Below are 20,321 nucleotides of genomic sequence, written 5' to 3'. Positions count from 1 at the left end.
TGCAAATTGTGATCTGTAATGTGGATCTTTTAAGATATTCAACATATAACAATGAACAGAAAGTAACTGAAAGTATAAGGCCCTCTCACAAGATCTAAACAACTCCCTGGGGGTGATTGTCTCAGCGTAGCAGTGAGGGAGCATGGAGCACTTTTGCTCTTAATCAAGGTACATTCAATAAGGACATTAAAATTTGGTTGAAAAATCTTAAAAACAGGATTAATCTAGTTCTCAGTACCTTCTTAGATTCACACAAAATGTCCTACCTTAGTACTTTCACTCATGTATTCACAGCAGTTCAATCTCTTCAGTTGTTTCTGGATTATTCGTGGTAAGAAATCCGCATACATTTGAGCATGTATTCACTACTGTGTATTCCTGATCTGCTATAAAAGCAGCTGGAAATCTCAGCAGATATGCACAGAAAATTGGGTATCTTCTGCCTTCGTGTTTAAATGACTATGACAATAGATGGAATTGGGTATACAGTGGAAGTGTTCTCACTTTAAGACAGATGGTCCTAAAACTAGAGATGAAAAAGAAAAAGGACACAAGAATTACCAAAGGTTTTGAAAAAATGCCTCATTGGAAATTTGAAAGAAACAGATTAGTTTATGAAAAAGGAAGGTATGAGCTGATCACAGAATCGCAGAACTATAGACTCATAGAATGGCTTGGATTGGGTGGGGTCTTGATGATCATCCATTTCCAATCCCACTGCCATAGGCAGGATTGCCATTCACAAAATCTGGTTGCCCAGGGCCCCACCCTGCCTGGCACTGAATGCCTGCAGTGATGGACATCTACTGCTTCTCTGGACAGCTTGATTCAGCGCCTCATCACCCTCTGAGTAAAAAGATTTCCTCATAATATCTAATCTAAGCCTCCCCGCTTTTCCTACCGCTGTCAGACCATGGAAAACATCAATCTCCCTCATGTCTATAGGCTCCCTTTATGTACTGGAAGGCTGCAGTGATGTCTCCCCACAGCCTTCTCTTCTCCAGGCTGAACAAGCCCACCAAGGAGAGGTGCTCTAGAGCTTTGATCACCTTCATGGCGTTCCTCTTGATCTTTTCCAACAGCTCCATGTTGTTCTTGTGCTGGTGACCCCAGGCCTGGGTGCAGTATTTCAACATAGTAGGAAAAGAAGAGTTAATAGAACTCTTCGTATCCATGTGTTACGGTAGTAAAGCATAGAGTACCTAAACTCATTTGTTTGGTGTTCCACGTGAGGAAAAAAGAGATTAGTATGCTCTTGACTCCTCAGAAATGGACAGACACAGATATCAATTTGCTTCTGTTTACCAACAAACACCTAAAAGGAGAAAAATATGTCATTTATTGGAATTTGAATTTAAACTGATTCAAACTTGAAATCAAGTAAATTTTGTTAATATTGTTGATGAACTGTTCTCAGAAAAATTACCAACAATTGCTGGTACAATCTCCTGCAATGAAAATCTTTTTTCAAACATACATTTTATTATTTTTTTCCTTGCCTTTATTTATTTATTTGATAGCCAGAACTTTTATTCCAAACTCAACTCTCTATTACAGAAGAGATCAAACTACTCATTTGCAATTCTTATTCCTGTCTTTATTATCTCCCATCCTCTGAATTTATGTCTTTATTACAGTATTGTTTGATCATCGATCTTAATGAAGTTCTCATTAACCACCTCTCTTTTCCGGTGAAAGGGCCACACAAATGGTTCGGCCATTACGGAATAAATCCAGTCATTAAAGAAAGGAAATAATTAATCTTGTCTCTGTGCCACAGCTACTAATGGGATGATACAGTATATGTAATGTACATAAGGAAGTACATTCTGTTTCTTTGTTGAAACATTAAGTGTAATTTTAAATGTTGTAATGATATTGTAACTACATTTTGTCACATAATTCTCTGTCCTTGCCATCACTTAGAATATACTTCTTGGCCAGAGTGAGTCTTCAGGTTTTTGTAGACAAGTACACAGAATTTTCTTGGTGTTTTTTAAATACAGTTATCGCTCCATTTTTTACACCTGAGAAGCAAGTGAAGAATATTATCACATTTGGCTATATATCCTCCCAGATGTCTTTTTCTTCATTAGCCTTGTTAGTTTCTATGACAAAATGTCTCAATTAAAGAAGCATCTGTTTTCTCGGAAAGTTCTTTACTTCAAAGACCCACTTTGTTGAGTTTTGCCTCTTTTTGCAAATAGAATTCAACTCATTTGAATTAATATCCATATTCAGTACTGTTGAGATTAGCTTCAAGAATGAGTAAAAAGCTCTCTTTCTTCTGTTAGGCAGTGATTTATTAGACAGATCTTTAGTGCTGGATATTTGAAAACCATTCTCCATCTTACCAACTGTGACTTGGTATAAACATGGTAGGATTTTGTTTACCTCACTGTCTGTCAGTGACTGGCCAGCTTGACTTACTGATTTCATAGCCTCACCCACTTCCCTGCTTGATAGCTGATTTGGCAAGTAGGTCACTATTGAAATAGTTTAAGGGTAAATCCCTTAAATAAGGGTTAAAATAAACATATTATTATGGCACAAGTCATTCTGGATGTTTGTCAGAGAAAAAGGGCCAGACAAGTTACACAGATTAATATTATGTATTACCAAACATTCTGGTCTTTTGTAGACAAAAAACATAGTATGCCAGACTTACCTACTTCATTATCTGTAGCTAAGACTGTGGCTTCAAAATCTTCCTAGTAGAATCACAAAATTAAGACATTCTTACTTTACTCCCTTGGCCCCAAACACTCAATCACATTCCCATTCACTCTTCTCAGCTGTTTAAGTATGTTTGTGGGGATAGACAAGGAGCTGGGGAGTTCATCTGAATAAAGAAGCCCAATTAAACTCTTTTTAAAAATCATTATGATTTTTTATTTTAATCCTGTTCCCGGCACAGGTAGCTCTTGCTTAGCAGTTCTGAGAAAGCATCTGTAATGGCCTTCCAGTTCAAAAGGCTCCTACTCTTTGTATAATTAAGTTTCAATCAGACATTAATTCATGTTTTCACTTCTCAGTGCTCACCTCATATTTCTAGGAATTTGTTCAGAAATATTGATCTAAGTGCAATTATAATCCAATTTCTTTATTTATTACACATTTTCAACTCTGAAAGTACAGCAAACACTTTAGACTTATTTGTTATAACAAAAGGTCAGCAATCAGTATCATCACTTGTATTCCAAAATGGGTTGACTGAATAATACTACTCAGAGATGAGATCTCACTTAGTATTCTGGAGTCTTAATATTTTAATTCCACCTTTTTTTTTTAATAGTGATCATCGTGTAGTCCCCTAACAGTAGCTGCTTGAATTACTGGTTTCATCGTTTGCATTCTCTTCTAATCTTTCATCACAACACTTGCTTTGTCTTGTTTGCTTTTCTAAGTAGCACTTGCTACCCTCAGAAAGTATTGTAGCCAATAATTTTTTAACTCAATTTATTTTGTTTGGGGATTGAAATAAAATCATAATTCACCATTTTGTAAGGCAGAAGGCAACATTTGGCAGTAAAGCTTTGTGTTTGTAACTTTTGAATTTATTTTTTCTTCTGCTTCTTTGTGATGGCAAAAATGAGTGTTTTGAAGTCACTGGATTTTTGCCTTTTTTTGGTTGTTTGTTGTGGTTGCTCATTTTGTTTATCTCATTCTTCATTTTTTACAAGTACTTTTCTAGTATAAGAGAACTTATGCTGATTACAACTGGTTTTGATTCAGCTACCAACTGTTTTCCTTTCAACTTCTTGTTGGACATGCCGCAGGAAGACTGAAACTCTGACACATCCACATCCTGAAAGCTGTCTTCAGCTCTGATCTCTCCCATTGAAAATCAGATCTAGTGGAATGAAAAGGAGCACAAAATAAAAGTAAGAATAATCAGTAGTCTGGCATTATGTCATTAGGGAGAGACTGGACAGGCAGTTCACTTAGAAAAAAAGGTAGCTGAGGGATGCTATCATAGCAGTCTGCAAAATCATGAGTGGTCTGAAAAAATAAAAAATGGAATTTGTAACTCCCTATAAGACAAGTGGAGTAGGAAGCAAGAGAGGCTAGACAGAGAAGTAATGAACAAGCAAAATGGTGGAGTGCCTTTTCCACACACATTGTCCACAAAGGACTGATCTGGACTGTGGGGACGACTTGAACTGGTGGAAAGAACTGAATAACATTTGGACTATTCTCATGTTCCTTCCCTAAACATTTGTCATTGGCATATAGAGACAGTGTGCTACCTTCTTAAGTGGGCCTATAGCGCAGCTGACCACGGGTATTCTAATATGCTTTGGAAGTTTGAGATGGGGGAGGGAGAGAGAGATGAGTAGAGAGAATGGTGCGTGAGGGTATGAGGGCAATTCATCAGTAAGAAAGTGCTGACTCCTAGTTGGCTTCTTAGCTGGGAAGAGAGACAAAGAGATGAGGATCTTTTCCTCACCTCGTGACTCAGTTTGGAGTTCTCACAGTGTGAAGCTGCTCTTTCATCTTATTTCTTGGGTCTTCATTCTCTTTATGTCCCTTTGACTTGGGCAAATGTTTGGTTCTTTTTCAGACTTTAAAGTGTGATCACCATACAGGTGCATATGTAACATGTTCATAGCCATCTCCATTCCTATTCAAGCCTCTTTCACAGCCTTTATAGCCCCACAACCCTCCCTAAATCAACTATTAACATCATAGATTCATAGAATCATTTAGGTTGAAAAAGACTCTTAAAATCACCAAATCCAGCCACCAATCACCACTAAATCACATTCATAACTGACACGTCTACACCTCTCTTAAATACCTTCAGGTATGTGGACTCCATCTCGACCTTGGGCAGCCTGTTCCAGTGCCTATCCTTTCATTCCATGAAGAAATTCTGCCTGATATCCAGCCTAAACTTCCCTTGGCAAAACTCGAGGCTGTTGCCTTGTGTCATATTACTTGTCATCTTAGAAAAGAGTGTGATAGCCACCTCACTTACAACCTCTTTTCAAGTTGCTGTGAGGGGTAATGAGGTCTTGCCTCAGCCTCCTTTTCTTCAGACTAAACTGCTCCATTTTCCTCAGCCAACCCTCATGTGTCTTATTGTCTAGTTCTTTCACCAGCTCCACTGCTCTTCTCTGAATGCATTCCAGCAATTCAAACTTTTCTTCTAGTGATATCATCAAATATCTCCTACCTTGAAGTAAACCTTCCACATTGCACGCAGTATCTATTGTTAACAGAAGTCCTTTAAAAATTGGATTTCTTCTTTAGGCTGCTTTTTCTCTCTTCTAGTCACCAAATTTCTTATTAGAGACCAGCTGCTTTAATGTTGCTAATGATTTCCCCTTGCTGTGCACCTGATGTATAAACAAAGGTCTTTTTGCACAAAACAAAGGCGAGTTATCATCTTCGATCAGTTTGGATCGGGTTCATCTGACATCTACAGACTTGTTTTTCCACCCCTATGCATTTTCAGAATGCCACAAATCCCTTATGCTTGTGGGATTTCTTGTTTGTTTGCTTGGGTTTCTTCAAAGGTTAACTTCTCCAAAGATATTGGGGGAAAAGAGGAATGCAGCTCATTTCCCAGATCCCAAAGAACAAAGAATATATGTTGCTGGTCGAATATGGCTGCAAAGAGACACCCTGAATGCCATAAAGTAAAAAGCATAAAGGCTGTGAAGTCAGAGTGTATCCGTAGGAAAACAGTGAGGCTGAAACTGTTAGGCCACTGAGCATATGGTGCACATGTGAAATAGATCTTCAAGTTCAAAGGTTAAAAGCTATTTTTTAACTCATGTAAACAGTTCTTTTGTGCTTCCACAGTGCCTTTTGTCTATGGATGCTAAAGCACTTTTGTAGCTTGGGGAACCATTACCTTATCTAGCAATCAGAGACACTAAGGTGCTGAAAGTTGAGGTGCATGAAGCGAAGTCATGCAAACAGAAAGTAAGGGCTGTTAGAAATGGAGACTGTCCCTTTCTCTGTAGGTCTTATTCTTACAGCATCAAGAATTTCATTTTTAAAACGATAAATACTTTGCATTTAGCATATTAATTAATAGGCTAACACCTCCTATTAAAAAAAAAAACAAACCAAAACAAAAAAAAACAAAAACAAAAACAAAAACCCAACAACAACAAAAAACAAAGAAAAACAACCACCAAAATGTGACTTTGTAGTGAAATAACTGTGAATTCCCTGGCTAGAAAAGTATTATTATTCCTATTTTGGAGACAAAATACTCAACAAACAGTCTTGTGTTCCAATGAATGAACATTTGAAATAATTATTGTATCATGTATTATATATATATTATATATATATAAATAATTATAATAATTATTATATCATACAGCTCTTCTCTGTCCACAGTTGTAAGGGAGCAAATACCAAAACACATGCAGCCAGTCAGTGCAGCAACATTTTTGTTTAAATCTGGCCCTTACTGCTCTTATTGACTCCCGGATCCATGGGTATTAAATCTCCAGTTGGGACCTTGTGTATTACTATACTGATGCAGTCAGTACAAAAGACCTTATTTACTGGTTATGAAGCCTGATGACAGAAAGTCAGGCATATTTTGTCCAACGTATTAAGCATCAGAGCTCAAAGTTCAAATTCAATTTATGCTTTTAAGTGCTTACATATTTCTTCTCTTGCCCTTGTCAGACAGGAATGAAACTAGAAATAGCATGGTACTGTATGGGTAGATTGGATTGTTCTTGCAGTATTTCAAATCCCGAGGTTGAAATATGAAGTGATTGTTTCTTTGAGCTAAAAAGTCTGAATAACACCTAGAGTACCAAAGTGATCTACAGGAAAGGGCATGATGGAATGCATTAGTTTTGCCAGTATCTGATTTTAAATGAACCACACTAAACACAAGCAGATGTTTGGAAAATAGGCAAAGTTACTGGCAAATGTGCTAATAAAAACTACTTTAGAATTGTGCATAATTTGCAATATCTGAGGAGGTATCTGTGATATGAAAAACAGAAATTTTACTGAAGAGTCAAGTCTTTCTTTTTCTATGAAGGTTTGATTTTGAGTAGCTCTTCTGTAAGTGGCATGAAGATCCTCAGCATATAAAACATAGTGAAAGGAAATTCAGTGGGAAGTAGTCTCTGGGAAAAAAGATTGGGAATATTTGAAGTATTGTTACACTGATTTGGAAAACTACATTTTCCATTAGACATTCTGAGCATTTTAAAACAAACAAACAAACAAACAAAAAAAAAATCCATAGATATTAGAAACAAAATTTTTCCCCTTGTAAAAAAAGGATTCCTTATGAAAATATTAACTTCAACTATCATAACTGCATTTTTTTCCCCCCAGACTTTTACGAAGTCATTTTATGAAAAGCTGCTCTTTCTCACTACCAGGGTTGGTTTCAGAGAATTTGCTTTTTCTAATCAACAACATTACTTCAGAAAATTCATAACCAGAGCCCTGGCAGCACATGCTGCTTGTCAGTAATGAACATATAATCACCTGGTGGTAGCTAGCTTTTTATCAGTCGCTGTCAAAAGGTACAGGTCAGCAAGACTAGCACAGAAAAGAGGAGAGAAGAGGAGGGGAGGGGAGGGTTAACTCTGAAAGAGTTAAACTGAAGATTAACTATTCTTGATGGGATGGGTGACATGCACTGATGTTTGCTCTAGATAGTTCAAAAGGGTATTCTGTCCAGAAAATAGGATACTTAAACCAATAAATCAATATTTCCTTAAGCCCACCTATTCCAAATTGCTACTTCTAATCTTCTGCCTTGACTTGTTCCCTCCACTGGGCTCTTGCAAATCATATGCTAACTGAAGTTAACTTAATGTTACTTAAACCTACTTGTTGCATTGGTTGAAATGAGTTGTTGAGAAGTTGGCAAAGACAAGGAAGAATGGTTTTCCAGATCAGACAGAGGAATGATTCTCAGAAGACCACGGCAGAATTGTAGAACCATGGAATTATGGAATTGTAGACTCATGGAACTATGAAGTCGCAGAATCATAACCAAGTTGGAAGGTGCCCACAAGGATCACTAGGTCCAACTCCTGGCTCCACACAGAACTACTAAAAATTCAAATCATATGTCTGCTTCAGCAGGCCTATAGAATCATAGAATAATCACACCTCCAAGCCTTCCTCCATGCCTTCAATTAAATTGCTCAACAGTGTTTTAGTTCTCTCACGGCAAAGGGTGATAGAACTTCTCTACTTCCCTCAAGAACTGCTCACATGCTAGAGTGATGCTGTGAAACCAAGCTCCTGAATCACTAGATAGCTCACAATTTCTGTATCTGTCCTGATACACACCCTAGTACTATGAAGACAAGAACGAGTTCACCGATGTCTTCCTGCAGTGTTAGTTTTCTATGTGTTTCTTCAGCTCCTCTTTGGAAGTCTTTCACTGTTTAAATGTCAAGCTTTTCTGTTGCTTATAAGTTGAACTTATGCAAGATTATAAATAGATCGCAGCTAGTGGTAACAGGCATTTTATTTTTTACCTATCTATTTTCAAATGCAGAAAATAAGCTCCTTGGAATTTAGAGCTAGTCAGAAATCCCTCTAATTCTCTTAAAACCTTTTCTCTGTACGCATTGCATAGCAAACATTTGCTCAGGTATTTCAGTAGTGAGCTGCTGCTACCTAGAATGAATATGACACATACAGAATTAGACAGGACTTCTCACTGCTCCCTGGCTGATGGTAACTTAATCTTTCAGACAGTTTTCCTATCTCCGAGTCATTCACAGGATGGTTTTTCCATCCCAAAATCTCCTAGAACTACAGTAGAAGATAATTGCAGGCCACATCTTTGTTCAAAAATCCGAATTAATTTTATGAGGGGGTTAAGTTGCAAGACAGAAGTCCTAAAGTTGAGGGCCAGTGACACAAGTGACTTGAATTTACTCTCACCAGGCACACTGTAGAGATGCCTGTAATATTTATTCAATGAATTAAAGGCTGCAAATTTCTCCTTTAGTTTGAGAATAAAGGAATTTAACTTATCTTTGAAAAGCAAAACGAAAACAAAATTAAAAAGTATCTTAGCAATTTTTAAATTATAGAACAAGCTGTTTCATTATTTGTAGGCTGCTCCAAAAGTAATGTTGGCTATTTATTACCATGGAAACGACAACAGATAAAATAGCACAGTAGCAGTTTGATAGAGCAAATTATCAGCTACAAAACACTATTTTTCAACATAGGCAAGCATAAGGGATGAAGCTGTGATGTTTCTCCTGGTCCTCAGCACAGCTCAGTCAGGACCAGTTCCAGGGCATGTTGCATCTCCTGGTACAAAGATTCAGAATTTTGGCTCTTAACACCAATCTTCTTATGATCAGTTAAGAGTGACTCTGTCACTCAGCTGTTTTATCACTCCAGCTACCTCCATCTCCCAAATGAAGAACAGAGTTCCTCTTCAGCAATAGACAGTTTTGTTACCTGTTGGGAGAAGACCCCTGGACAAGGGTATCAGACTAATCTGCCGTCTCTACGGTGTGCAAAAGCAAAATAATTTTTTCCCGACATTTCATTTCTACCCTCTGTGTTGGATGACTTGCTTAAAGAAAATAGCTGCAAGCCTTCCTCACAAAATGCTGTGAATGCATTCAGGAACAGTATTGCCATAAAATAGAGAGTAATGCTGTTTTTTCTTTTCCTGATTTTCTCTCAGTGTGCTACTCTGACGGTCCTGATGCATCAAAGTCCACATTTGTCTACATAATTCTCAGAAATCTTCTGCCAGGAGTGCTTCATTTTATTTTTTCACTGAGAATCAATGTGGATAAAATATGTCATGGAACCACTGGATTGTAGAATGAATTGAATGAATATTTAAAGGTCATCTAGTCTAATTCACCTGCAATGAACACAGACATCTACAGCTACATCAGATTGCTCAGAGCCTAGTCCAGACTGACCCTTAATTTCTCCAGGGACCAGGTAACAGTTGGCCTTCTGGACTGCAAGGGCATATTGCTGGCTCATGACCAGCTTGCCACCCACCAGTACCTCCAAGACCTTTGTGACAGAGCTGTGCTGCATTCATACATGGTGATCTGCTGTCTTTTTCATCTTTTCACATAAACAGCATTTTGGTTGTACTTACATCATATGGAAGAGCTGGGAAGTTAAAGGCCCATTGTAGTTGCCAGCCATCCAATATAATGTATTTGTCAACATTATCTAAGAATTCTACTAAAATCAGGAAATTAATTTCCATGTATGTTTTTCCTGCATATGTTTTTTGAATCTGTTGTGCAAATTGGATTTTGGGCATTTTTTTCTTTTCATATTAACAGGGTTAAGACCATGGGGTGTCCAATGACTTCTGCTTCTAAGCCAGAGACCAAAGCTTGGGGAAATCAGCATAAGGACTGTTATTTTACTTCAAGTTGTTCACATGTGTACAGTGAAAGGCAGCAAATAAAAAGCTCTCCCTACTCCAATGAAAGCAACAACAGCAACAATCCAAGTTATATTGATTGTTTTCTTCCAGAATATTTTGTATTCTTGGAGCACATAAGATTGGGCAGGTGGGGCACTTACTATCCCTATTGTTTTCTTGATTTTTTTTTATGTACATGTGAAAGCGTGAAGGAAGAAAAAGGAGTGGGATTTTAAAGTATCTTCCAGATATTTTTAAAGCAAAATCTTCAGTTAATATTGCATGTGCAGCCAGGGAATTAATGTACACTAAGGAAAAAAAAAACATCTAAGAGCAGCTCAGTACAAATATACACTTGTATATAAGACCAATAAATAAGCATGGTTATGTATCTAAAACTGTAAGACCAGTGGGCCTTAGTTTACATCCTAAAATGTACATGGAGAGCTAAACTTAACTGATAAAAATCCATAAAAGCAAAATCCATAATAGCAAGAATACTTGTTTCATTATGATCGAGCCTTACACGTGTGCTCCTTTGCTTGCTGCCTTGCATAGTGCCACATACAGGCTATCTTTCTTAAGGATGTGAAGGTTACCAGGGAACTTGAGAACATGACCTGAAGGGAATTTTTTAGGTTCTTTTTTTTTTTTTTTTTTGTCCTTAAGTTGCAAAAGAGTGCTTCAGAAGTCTCCTTTTCTCTGTATCTTCCAGATATCTTTTACATGAATAGTTCCCAAAACTGTCATCAAAACAAATTACAAATAACTCCCAAAGAGTGGCCTAGACGTATGGCAGTGAGTATTGGCCAAAACAGCTGGGAAATGGAGGTGAAAATGATGAGAAAACTGTACCAAATGCCATCAAAGACTGGCAGAGTGAATGCATAAATTCTCAACATTTCATTTCCAAAACTCCTAGTTGCCATTGTGGAAATGACTGAGGGAGTCCCTTCAGCAGGGAGGACAATGATGATGCGATGGTTTCAGTCAACGTAGCTCATGGCGGAAGAATGCTCTGGCAGCAAGCAAGGTGTCCAGGACTGCATTAACAGCAACACTGCCAGCAGATTGAGTGATGTTACCACTTTTTTCTCAGGATTTCTAAATCAGAAAACTGGGTCAGGCCCTTTACTCTGTAACACAGGAAAGATGCACATAAGCTGGAAGATGGGGCTGGAGAAGAGCAGCCACGGGGGCTTGGTTTGTTCTGCCTTGAGTAAAGCTGGTGAGAAGTGCTGATTTATATCCCTCATACACCTAGGAGGAGGTTATTCCAAGGGTGGCAACAGGCCCCTCACAGTACTGCGCGGCAGCAGGACGACAACGTCAAACTGGAAAAACAAAGGTTCAGGCTAGGGATAATGAAAAACTTTTTCTCTATGAGGACAGGCAAGCAGGTTGCCGGGGATGCTGAGGCCTCTGTCCCTGCTGGTTTTCAAGTCTTGAGCAGACACAGCACCATGCAGCCCGGCCCGACCCGACGGTCGCCCCGCGGTGCCCCCGTGCCCGCCTCAGGCTCCGCCGCCAGGGGGCGAGCGAGGCGCGCTCCCGGCCTCCCAACGGCGGCCGCCAGCTGCCGCCGTGCGGCGGGCTGCCGTGCTCGGCTGGTCGGCCTCCTCCCCCCGCTGCCTTCTTGTGTTTGTTACTTAAGGATTTGTCTGTTGCTTACAAAAGTATGTCTTGGAATGTCGGTGGGAATGTTCAGCCACTTCTGCCATGCCACCTCTGATGTCGTGGGCCAACGCAATAAAATAGGAGGCATTTCTCTCAGAGCATCTCTTATATACTAGCGTGGAAAGCTAATGGAGCAATCACGTTTGTCTTTCACTGAAAGTAGATTCTACCTATCAGTTTGCTGCAGAAGTTTCCAAACAGATAGAAATTCAGGCAAATATCTTTACTGTTTTGCAGGTGAAGGACACACCTGCATCTCCATATATGCAAACTGACATGACTCCTGATGTTGGTCTGTGTGCATTTATGAGAAGGATAAGGGATGAAGCTGTGATGTTTCTCCTGGTCCTCAGCACAGCTCAGTCAGGACCAGTTCCAGGGCATGTTGCATCTCCTGGTACAAAGATTCAGAATTTTGGCTCTTAACACCAATCTTCTTATGATCAGTTAAGAGTGACTCTGTCACTCAGCTGTTTTATCACTCCAGCTACCTCCATCTCCCAAATGAAGAACAGAGTTCCTCTTCAGCAATAGACAGTTTTGTTACCTGTTGGGAGAAGACCCCTGGACAAGGGTATCAGACTAATCTGCCGTCTCTACGGTGTGCAAAAGCAAAATAATTTTTTCCCGACATTTCATTTCTACCCTCTGTGTTGGATGACTTGCTTAAAGAAAATAGCTGCAAGCCTTCCTCACAAAATGCTGTGAATGCATTCAGGAACAGTATTGCCATAAAATAGAGAGTAATGCTGTTTTTTCTTTTCCTGATTTTCTCTCAGTGTGCTACTCTGACGGTCCTGATGCATCAAAGTCCACATTTGTCTACATAATTCTCAGAAATCTTCTGCCAGGAGTGCTTCATTTTATTTTTTCACTGAGAATCAATGTGGATAAAATATGTCATGGAATCACAGGATCATAGTATCATCGAACAACTGATTTGGAAGGGACCTTTAAAAGTCACTCTTGCCACTGCTGAAATGCATTACCCTTCACCTCACTGTGCTCACTGTCGCTATTTGATTTCCATGAACATTCAGCAAACATCAGTGAATGTCAGTGGGTGCAACATTCTCTGCACAAAGGAATTCTATTCCACACCTTTGTTTCACATGCACTTCCATGTCAAACAACATTCTGCCAGACTGCTCGTGTTGCCATCTGTCACACAGCAACAAAATGTAATGAAATATTGATGCGAAGGTTCAAACACTACTGCCATACCACTGGCATATGCCTCCGATGCTGTGGGGCAACACAGTAGAATGTGTGGCATTGTTTTTGGAGCACCCTTTGTAAAACAGAGAATATAATTCATGTATGTAAGTAACACAACTTATTTTAACTGTTAATATTTTTATTAATACATTAATCAAGAGCAACAAAAGCACAAAACTAGTGGGATATTTGTCCCTGTTTTTGTGAAACTAACACATCAGTCTGGTTCAATTACAGTGGCTGCTATGCTTAGTGAGCTCAATTCACCAGCAATTTTTGATGAAATTTTTCTCTTCCTGTACTTCATCCTTGACAATAAGTGTTCACAAATGTATGTCCAGCCAAAAAGTGATGACATGAATCAGGTGTGATCATGAAGCAAGGGATATCTTTCTCTGCTAAGAGAGTCTATATAAAAGTCTAGTTGAGAGACATGATCACATTTTTTATTTGATTATCTGATTGCAACTCTATACATTCAATTTGAAAAATTGCAGATCATGTCTTTGTGACTGGAAGTGGGGTGACAGATACAAATTGATTGTTCTTTCAGCAATCTGATTCTCAAATTCCTTTATCAAAATGGAAAGCACAGTGGCATATTTTTCTCTGTTCACAGGACTGTGTTTAGCCAACATATCAGTGTGCTGCACCCTCCCTATGCTGTGGTTTCAGCGCAAACAACAGCACACCGATGTTTGGTTGTTGCACACCTGAGGTGGGTCCAGGTTGCTTGGCAGGGAAGATCCAGTGCTGTAATGGTGCGGAGCAGGGGATGGCTGCATTTCAAGTTGTGCTGGACCACATGCGACCTGTTGGCCACAGGTTGGACACACCTGCTTTAGGAAAGGTTGTGTTTTAATGTATCACAGTGTTATGTTCATAGAGCATTTTCTGTTCTAGGTGCTTGTATAACACTGAAGAACTTGGTCACCAAAGTGACCAAATTTAAAAAAGCTTTACTATTGCTTACAATCTAATTGAATTTCTGTGAAGACTTCGGTCTACAGTCTACTCCTCACTCCTGAGCACTTGTAACCTGATTTTGAAAATGTTTAGAGATAGCTCTACCCTTTAAGTATAATGAATAGCTCTTACTATAGTCTGACTAAAACAAGAAGGAATTCTCTGTTATTTGGCTCAATTTTTTAAAATGACCTTTTGTGATACACCTGGAAAAATACTACAGGCTGTATTTTCTGTTGTTATCCATTAGTTCTACCAGTATCACTTTATCTAATCTGACCAAACGTCATCTTAGATATTCTAAACAGAAGCTGGAGATTGGATGTTGTACAATATCCTGGACACAGAAAGAAAATATCTGAAGAAAGAACATTCCTGAGTGTTAGAGTCCTTCTCTGCAGGATGCCTGAGCTTATAAGACAAGCTTGAATTCTGCCTTGCTGATAATACATTCTACTACCACAGGCAACTTGAATAATGAAAACTATAGACAAGTCCACTGACATTTGTCTCAAAATGCTATTTAGTGATGAGAAATTATGCTACTGAGCATCTTATTTTCTTTCCTTATTTCTCAGCTCCACAGCTTAGAGTTTATGTAATAGAAGCACTGTGCACAGTACTGCAGTATCCCTGTGTCCCACTTTGCACTACCCAGTACAAGAGTTGTTTGGGAGCAAGGATCTCTCCCATCTTCCTAATACATCTTAGTCATTCAAAGTAATGCCAGACTGATTAATCAAGTTGTTTCTCTGTTTTCTCTTTCCTCTTGAACTACAAAAAAAGTCACTTCGAATATTTGCTTTCTGAAATCTTAGTCACTTTCTTTTTCTTCTATTTCTACTATTTTAATATCTTTTTGAAATACAGCTTATGGTTCAAGATACAGTAGCGCATTTAAGAGCACAAGTAAATTCTCTCCTATGTTTCTGTGTCACAGTCCCTTTTCTGCGTCTGCAGAAATTGAAATAGCCCTCTCAAGTGTGAAACAGACTAGTTCTGGCAAACTGAAAGGCAAGTGAAAGCTGTTTTCAGTCATGTGTCTTGAGTCCCTTCAGAAAAGTCTCTCAAATTGTAGATTCTGTAGGATTTGTAGAGGAAAGACAAAGATAAAAAGGATGTAAAAGAAAGATGTTAAGGTAGCAGAGATGTTCTCAGTTTTGAACACTCTGAGAAGGGAGCAGTTTCTCTTGCTAGCAACAGTAGAACTAAGCTGAGAAAAGCTTCAGAAAATGAGTACACAACAGACTTTTTGCTTTAGCCTGTATGTTTCAGAAGAGGGTTGGCAATACTAGCCATATCAACTGTACATGTCAATATGTAACTGCAATTCAAGCTATTCTTGCCTCATCTGTACACTTTTTTCCCAGCTGCTTCTGACACAAGCCATGCTAAGATGCTAACTATGTCTGGCTAGGCATAGTTCTTGTGATTCTCATTAATTTTTGTTTGAAGAGCTATCTTAACAAACACAGTGGGAAAAAAAAGAGTGCAGGTCTCAGCATTGAGGACATACCAAGTGCAGAAACACTTGATTTTGCAGCTGTACCTTGAAATTCATAACTAAGTAAGGAGGTATGGCAAGTCAAAGAATATGACAATGTCTGGCTATCAGGGCTTTTTTGCAGACACTCTCCTTGCTAGTGGTGCTGCTGCTGGCAGGAGAGTTGCCTTTCACAGAAGGAAGTGTTGAAGAGTTACCAGAAACAGTAGTGCTGGCTGACATTAAGAAATCCCACTGTAAAATTAACTGAGGTTACTCTAGATCTACAGATCATAGAATCACAGGATGATCTGGGCTGGAATTGACCTTAAAGATCCCTGGGCAGGGATACTCGCCATTCAACCAGGGTGCTCAAAGCTTTATCTAGCTTGGCCTTGAACACCTCCAGGGATGGGGCATTCACAGTTTCTCTGGGCAACCTGTCCCTGTACCTCAGCATCCTTATGGTGAAGAATTTATTCTGATTATCTGATCTAAACCTACCTTTTTGTTTTACTTTAAAACAGTTACCCTTGTAACATGTCTGTGTCTTTCTTTGGCTGCAGACCCTGTATCTGAACACAGTTCTTCAGGTGGGGTCTCATGAGAGCTAAGTAGAAAGGGGGACAAAATGCATCCTAGGAGAGTTTTCAGATGACAAAAATTCTGGAAGGAGTTGTGTTGTCATGCAGTGAGATCTCATGGGCTGACAGGAAACTCATAGAAGGAAGTTCGACCTCCTGCACCTTGGAAGATGCATCTCCACGCACTACACACAGGCTGAGGCAGACCGGCTATAAAGTAACGTTGCCTAAAAGGATTTGTATATCCTTGCTGTCAAGTTGAAGATGAGGCAGCAGTGCGCCCTCGTGGCAAAGACGTCCAAGAGTGCTCGAGCTGCGTCGGGAGAAGTCACCATCAGACTGTGGGAGGTCAGATCTTTCCCCTCTGTTCAGTGCTGGTGAGGCCACTGCTGGAGTGCTGTGTGTAATCTGGGGTCCACCATTAGGAAAAATACAAGGACTTAGTGGAGCAGGTCCACTGAAGGGACACTTAAATGGTTAAAGGGCTGAAGCATCTCAGATGAAGACAGGTTGACTGAGATGGGATTGTTCAGGCTGGGAGAAAAGGAAGCTCAAGGGAAATCTCGTCAACGTGTAGAAATACCCGAAGGGAGGCTGTTAAGAAAGGAGAGCCAGGCTCTTTTTTGGTGGTGTCTGGTGACAGAATGAGAAGTAATGGAACACAGGATGTTCTGTCTGAATATCAGAAAGCTTTTTTTTTTCTTTTTACTGTGAAGGTGGCTGAGCACTGACTGGCACAGGTTCCCAGAGAGGTTGTGGAGTCTCTCTATTTGGAAAAAATCAAAAGCCATCTGAATGTGGTTCTAGTCAGATTTCTCCAGGTGATCCTGTTTGAATTGGCAATCTACCAAAGTCTGTTCCAGCCTCAGCTGTTCTGTGATTTTGTGTTATTTAACCAGTGAACTTAAAGCAATCTATTGCAACTTGAAGTCTAATGACAACATATTTTACCTTAGGACGTTGGTTACTGCTTTTCAGGAGTTCTATATTACTTCAAAGTAACGGAATGATGTTTTTTTAAATGAAGTTCTTCCTTGCTTTGGAATGTAATGGGTGTCAGCTCACTTCTTTGCTTGTCGTGTTTATGGAGTCACTTAATGACTTAATGCATGCTGCCAAATGAAGAAAACTACTAAGCAGTTGAGAAGATAGTCTGGAAATCTGAATGTTGCTATGGAAGGCAAAAATGTTGACACCTCAGCTACATGTTTTATTGTGCCTTACTACTGTTTTCATTACCCACGGTAGCACAGAGGATTAATGCTTTTGAATAAATATGAACTAAGATTTTCCCTGAAGCTCATTGCTTTTTAGCACTCTTTAAGGGCAGGAGGCAATTAGGGATGATTTTAAGAGCAAAAAAAAGAGAGGAGGTAGAGAGATTGGTAAGGTAATAGGAGAAAGTTGACAATCTGCAATAAAGGGGTAGCAAGTGATTTTCTCCTCAGAGGAAAGCTTGAAATAAACAACTTCACTAATTAGGAACATATAAACCTTGGGTGACTTGTTTTAGCTGATGATAGCTTCTGATAGAGTTAGTAGTCAGATGGTAGTGATAGGTTTTTTTTTTCTTTTTGATTTATTTTGTTTTGTTGCTGGTTTTATTTTTTTAAGTGCATGTGTTTGAGAAGCATAGGTTTCCAGATGCCTTCTTCGTGAGCTGGCTATTGTTTCTTTTTATGGACAAACAGAAAAAATCAGTGATGGTTTTTGCGCCTCAGTAAAGCTGACCAGCTGCACATCAGGGCTGATGAGAGTTCTGAGACTGTGAGTGAAAGCGTGTGTGGAATGCTTGTGTGACTCTAGTCATTTGGAAGATGAAAGACATATGAGGCTTGTTGTTTGTAGCAATAATGTGGACTCTAGCTGTTCAGACAAGTCTTCCATGTTAGTGAGGATCTGAGTTGAAGAATGACTTGAATAGGAATCAAAATGTTAGGGGAAAAAAATGAACTGAATTACAGCATGTGTTAAAAGGAACAAGAGAAACCTGGTGAGTATCTTCCTGAGTTAGTATACCTGGCAATTTAATACAGGCTTTATTTATAAAATCAAATAGTAACCAAGAGTTTGAGAAGATTGAATGACCCATTGGAGATGTATTTGGCAACCTGCAGCATGGGATCAAAAGGCCAAGTTTTTAGAGTGGAGTTTTGTGTCTTATCTTTGAGGTATATGGGTTAGCAAGTCCAGGTTGTATGTATACTCAGAGTATGTATCCGGGTGAATGAACATCTGAAACGCTGTTGTGTTGTTCTTGGTCACTGCATCAATACCTTTCTTATTATTTGCTTCTGAGAATGAATTCTGGGAGTGTTTCCTCCCTGAGAGTACTGCATGTAGGTATTTCCCAGTAGACTACTTTAACAGCAGGAGAGTAAATCACCAACACAGAAAAATATGTATATTTTAATGTCATTAAATAACTTTGCTAGCAAATATAGTGACATCAACATAAGAGCTGTGACTTTTCATATCATTTGAATGATACTAATCTCAATAAAAATGTTTGGCTTGTTGGCATAATAGCTTAATAAACTGACTCCCAAATGGTTTTACAAACTCCAAATAACATGTAAATTCTCTTACTCAAGTGAAAATAAAAGCGAAACTGAGGTGGAGTCTAGCAATTCTTAACATCACTTAACAGAAAGGAATATTTTTACCCAGTAGAAATAGTGGAGAATTTCTGTCCCCAGAATGCAAATCTGAGCTGAATTTTGTCTTGAGAATGTAATGTTAATGTCCAAATTGTGGTGGCTTACAAAGACAATCAAGATCTCAAAAAAAAATTTGTCTCAGTTATACATTTCTCTTGAAAGTTGTCAATAGCAGTGCAGAAAATAAAATGCAGAGATTGTTCCAGATTGAGGATTGGAACATTTGGAGTGAAACAAATAACCTGTTCTGAAAGATAGAAGTATATCCTATAGCTGAGCATAGCATTGTGTATGGATTGCTGTGCCTTTAAACTTTGAAGCCAAATTAAGAAAGGGAGAAGCCAGACAACCAAACTGGAACATTCCCCACCTATTAATTTTTTTTTCCAGTATCTGCTTTGCTTAACTTTGTATATCTAGATTTATATACAAATGAATGATACCTCATGCTTTAATATTCTGTCCCTGTGTACACCTGAAAAACCTGTAGTACAGCATCTGGTCAGTATACATAGGAAGATATTAATCTTGGATAGTTTTTTAAAAAAGTTACAATAACCAAAAATTATATTCAAAACAGTTTTTTCCTTCGGTTGTTTCTAGTTTCAAATGCCCTATGGAAATTTCATGGCTTTTCTCAGAAGGTAGGGCACTGTCTTTAAGTTCCTTTTTCTACCGTAGAGTTTTACAAGAAAGTTGCTGATACAGAGCCATATAAGCACAGAGCATTTATGGCTCATGATTAAATACCCTGCCTCTGATCATATTTCCAGCAAGGGGCAATGATTCACAGGTTGTGGCCCAACTCTTTCTATTTCTGAGACATTCACTTCTGCAACCCTCTCTGTTCTGCTTTCTTCGTTGACTCTCACTGACAGCATTTTACAGTGTCACAGAGCATAATGAAAGATACAGCAAAACAGTAGTAGGTGTCAAACCCAAGCATCCAACTGAAGACTGCAGGATCTTGGGGAGTGTTTAGATTTTTAAGCAGCTTCTCCTTGTGCGGACACTCAGGATTTTCCTAAGCCAGCCTCTGCCCTTATAAAACCTGCCACTTAGCCAGTGATAGTAGTGCTGCTAAGTGCCTAGCAGTTTTCTGTGGCCTTGTTAAATGGCGAAGGAGTCCCAGCAAAAACAAAACAAATGAAAACAAAGAAAAGAAGATATTTTGTACTTAAAACAGTTGGAGCAGCTGCTTGCTGTGCTTCTCTGCATATTTGTTGTCAAAGTGGGAAGATTTCTGCATTTCATATCTCACCGTCTTCCTTCCTGTCCAGTTCCTAAAAACATTGTACCTCTGTGTGTTGGAAGAAAGGTTTCCTTTTTATTTATTTATTTATTGCTGTGTGTGT

Source organism: Cyrtonyx montezumae, unplaced genomic scaffold, assembly GCF_038088225.1.
Source record: "Cyrtonyx montezumae isolate F1298 unplaced genomic scaffold, pur_monq_1.0 scaffold_3, whole genome shotgun sequence".
Classification (NCBI taxonomy): domain Eukaryota; kingdom Metazoa; phylum Chordata; class Aves; order Galliformes; family Odontophoridae; genus Cyrtonyx; species Cyrtonyx montezumae.
This window is presented reverse-complemented; position numbering follows the sequence as displayed.